General features: G+C 47.3%; 1 long non-coding RNA gene across 1 annotated transcript; it reads right to left on the bottom strand.

Annotated features, from left to right (window-relative positions):
- Positions 1 to 208: 208 nt before the first annotated feature.
- On the bottom strand, positions 209 to 3,152 carry LOC122457779. The gene is made up of 3 exons (XR_006277456.1): positions 2,896 to 3,152; positions 2,274 to 2,426; positions 209 to 545 (listed from the first exon to the last, which is right to left on the bottom strand). It is a non-coding gene; the product is annotated as an uncharacterized LOC122457779 (long non-coding RNA).
- Positions 3,153 to 4,285: the final 1,133 nt, after the last annotated feature.

Raw genomic sequence — 4,285 nt, 5'->3', positions numbered from 1 at the left:
TCTCTGAAATGCTTCCAGTTCCATCCCCACGGCCAGGCAGAACTGCAGGGCCTCAATGCGTGGATGAGACAATGATGTTGGAAGGAGGGATTTAGGTTTATTAGCAACTGGGAACCCTCTGGGAAAGGAGAAGCCCATACAGAAAATATGCTCCACCTAAACCAAAACACAACCAGATTGCTGGTATATAAAATTAAAAAGATCAGAGAGGAGTTTTTAAACTCAGGGCTGGAGGAAGCAGACATGCGTGGAGGAGCAGATGGTTTGGATAGAGACCTCACTTAGAGGAGTATTTATTAAAAGGGATACATGGTATTCTACAGGGCTGGCTCCAGGCACCAGCATTCCAAGCACGTGCGTGGGGCGGCCCTGTGAAAGGGGCGGCAGTCCGTGTGCTGTCAGGGCGGCACTCGTCTTTCTGCGGCAGTGGCAATTCGGTGGCAGCTTTACTCTGCCGGTTGCGCCGCTGCAACAAATCGGAGGCAGCTTCTGTCTTCAGACGTCCTGCTTGGGGCGGCAAAAACAGTAGAGCCGGCCCTGGTATTCTCGTAAAAGAGAAGAGGATAGAAGTTGATAAAGTACATGCAGGAACTGAAGAGAAACAGGTAGTGAAAACGTCCTGTTCAAATATATCACATGAAGGCAAACAAACAAAATTTGTCAATATTTAGAAGTGCTTCTATACAAAAACTAGAAGTCTAAATACCAAGATGGGTGAACTTGAGTGAGTGTTATTAAATGAGGATGTTTATAGAATATAATAAAACAAACTTGGTGGAACAATGATAACCAATGAGACATAGTAATACAAGGGGACAAAAATATATGGGAATGACAGAGTAGGTTGAGTTGGTGGGGGAAGGGCACTATAGGTGAAAGAAAGCATAGTCAACTATAGTCAACTGTGCTAGACAATCTGTATGGATAGAAATTCCATGCTCAAATAATAACTGTATACCAGAAGAAATATACTAGCGACCACTGGTCCGTGATGGTGATTGTGAAATTCTCAGGGAGATTAAAGAGGCTACAAAAACTCAGTAAGCTGAAATTCCTCATATCTCCCTAAGGACTGGGTACATGTCACCTCTGAATGGGATGCAGAGGTAAAGTTTCTAGACACCATTAAGACTGCTTCTTGGAGTAGCTAGTCCTGAAATCCACAAGGGGAGATTTCTTGATTTAGTCCTAAGTGGAGCTCTGGATCTGGTCCAAAAGGTGACTAAAGCTGAACCGCTGGGTAACAGAGCATAATGTAATTAGATCTAACATGGGGGGGGGGTGGATACCAAAGAAATCCACCACAGTAGCATTTAACTTCAAAAAAAGGGAACTACTGTATGCAAAAATGAGAAAGCTAGTTAAATCGAAATTAAAAGGAACAGTCACAAAAGCTTCATGGAAACTATTTGAAAACACTACAATAAAGGCTCGAACTAAATGTATACCCCAAATTAAAAAAAAAAATCAGTAATGAGTACCAAAAAATGCCACCAGGGCTAAACAGCACAGTAAAAAAGAGATAGAGGTAAAAAGGCATCCTTTAAAAATTGGAAGTCAAATCTTACTGAGGAAAATAGAAAAGAGCATGACCTCCAGCAGGTCAAAGTGTAAAAGTATAATTAGGCAAGCCAAAAAATAATTTGAAAAGCAACTAGCAAAAGACACACAAACTAACAGGTGTGTTTTTTTGTTTTTGTTTTTTTTTAAATATAGCAGAAGCAGGAAACCTGCCAAACAGTCATTGAGGTCACTGGATGATCATGGTGCTAAAGGAGCATTCAGAGAAGACAAGACCATTGGAGAGAAGCTAAATGAATTTTTTGCAGGGGATCACTGCAGAGGATGCGAGGAAGATTCCCACCCCTGAGCCATTCTTGTTAGGTGATAAATCTGAGGAACTGTCCCAGATTGAGGTATCAATAAGAGGAGGTTTTGGAACAAACTGATAAATTAAACAACAGCAAGTCATCAGGTCTAGGTGGTATTCACTAATTCTGAAGGAACTCATATGAAACTGCAGAACTACAAACTGGTATGTAACCTATAACTTAAATCAGTCTCTGTACCAGATGACTGGAGGATAGCTAATGAAATGCTATTTGAAAAAGCTCCACAGGTGATCCTGACAATTGCAGACCAGTAAGCCTAGCTTTAGTACCAAGCAAATAGGTTGAAACTATAGTAAAGATCAGAATTATCAGACACATAGATGAGCATTATATGTTGGGGAAGAGTCAACATGGCTTTTGTAAAGGGAAATCATGCCTCACCACTCTATTAGAAATCTTTGAGTGTGTCAACAACCATGTGGATATAGTGCACATGGACTTTTAGAAAACCTTTGACAGTGTCCCACACCAAAGGCTCTTACACATAGTAGGGAGTCATGACATAAGAGGGAAGGTCCTTTCATGGATCAGTAGCTGGTTAAAAGATAGGAAACAAAGGACAGGAATAAATAGTGTGACAGAGTTCCAGCCTTGTCCCCATGGGTCCCATGCTTCCAGGCGGCTTATGCTAGCTTCAGAGGCTCACTGCAATTCTCCACATAGCCCTTCTCTCTTTAGGGCCAGGATTACAGTCTACTGAGCCCTTTTCATCATAAGCCAGCAAGGAGGTTGGTGAGAGAACTCCCACGGTTTCTGTTGTCCCTACAGGCTTATTCCATAATAGTTTAGCCTCCTGTCCTGACAGGAGCTTATCTTCCCCTCCCAAGAGATATTACTGTAGTGGTGGGTTGGGGGGAACCCAGGTCCACCCTCTACTCCGGGTTCTGGGTCAGAAACCCTAATAGTAGCAGCTGTTGGTAGCCAACCTTTCACTGCCGGAGTTGCTACATTTCCCTGGGCTACTTCCCCACAGCTCTCTCACTTCTCTCTTCTTCACCCTTACTGATGGCTTGAGGATATCATCATTACTCAGTCCTTCAGCCGCACTTGCTCTCCTCAGCCTGACTGGAGTGAGCCCTCTAATAGTATCAGAAGGGCCTTAAGTAGAGTCAGGTGTTCACATTAACTTAATGGCCTCACCTGACTCTTTGCAGGTTAATTGGAGTCAGGTGTTCTCATTAGCCTGGAGCAGACCCTGCTCTGGCCAGTCAGGGAACAGCAACCTGCTTTTCCAGTGGCTGGAAGCTCTGTCTCTGACTACTCTCCTCTAGCCTACAAGGAAGTGAGAGGCTGCTGCTAGGACCTGGGCTCTCACTATTGCTGTTACAGTAGCTGCTTCCCTGCTGGGCCAGACACCATCCCTCCTTCTCTGCTACTTGGTTGCTGGCTAGCTGCTGGATCCCCCACCCTGCTGGCCTGCTCCCCAGAGGAGGGGAGGGACCCCAGCCCTAGCTGTTGCTGCTGTGGACACCACCACCACCTGTGAGGGGCCCTTCTTGCCTGGCCACCGGACTGTTGCCTGGAGCTGCTGGAACCCCAAGGAGGAGGAGAAGAGGACCATCCGCTGCTGGGGAGCACACAGAGACTCTGCAGACCACCATGGAGGGAGCCTTTAAGACTGAGTAGCTTTTGACCTGTGCTCTTGTGGTGGGGGTTTTGACTGTGTTTGTGGAGATACAGAGGATGTGGCATGGAGTGTGTCCCCCTTTGCCCCCACCACTGCCACCATCGCTGCCCCCTCCACCATCCTCAGTGGACACTTACCATCTGCCTCAAGCTCCTGCCTCTGGGACTCAGCTGCTCACCATTTGGGCCTGAAGCCGCAGCCAGCCCAAACTGACTTTTATGTAAGCACAAGTGGACGCATGTTTCCCCCTCCTTGGACTGACACTTCCCCCAGCTTTGCCCCTTGCTACCTGACCCATTTTCCCCTTGCAGCCTTTTGCCCTCCCCTTTGCCCCAGCCCCTCTCACTAGTTTCAGTTTGTTTGTCTGCCCTGCCCATTTTCCTCTGATGCTCTGTATGCCCCGCCCCAGCCTCTGAAGCTAGCCCTGGGTCTCCTTGTTCTACCTTCAACCAGGTTGTTCCTCCTCCCCCTGTGGTCCCCCTTGCCCTGATTAGCCCCTTGCTCTGTATGTCCATGCCCCCCTCCCATGTGCTTATGCTCCTCCCATTTTAGTTGACCCTCATATCACTGCACCCCCCTAATGCTATTGTAACCCCTTCCTCTAGTGCAGCTAAAGGAGCAGGAATTCTGTCCTGAGTTGGTGACACACCCCCACCCCCACGTCCTTGATAGCCCCCCGCATCCAGCCCTCTCACACCCTTTTTGGCGCCCATCTCCCCTGCCTGCAGCCTAGTGGGGAGGAGCGGTCGACCCGTTCCCCTTCTCT

The sequence above is a fragment of the Dermochelys coriacea genome, chromosome 1 (assembly GCF_009764565.3).
Source record: "Dermochelys coriacea isolate rDerCor1 chromosome 1, rDerCor1.pri.v4, whole genome shotgun sequence".
NCBI classification, from domain to species: domain Eukaryota; kingdom Metazoa; phylum Chordata; order Testudines; family Dermochelyidae; genus Dermochelys; species Dermochelys coriacea.
Note: the sequence above shows the minus strand (reverse complement) of the source record. Positions and strands in the feature narration are given on the sequence as shown.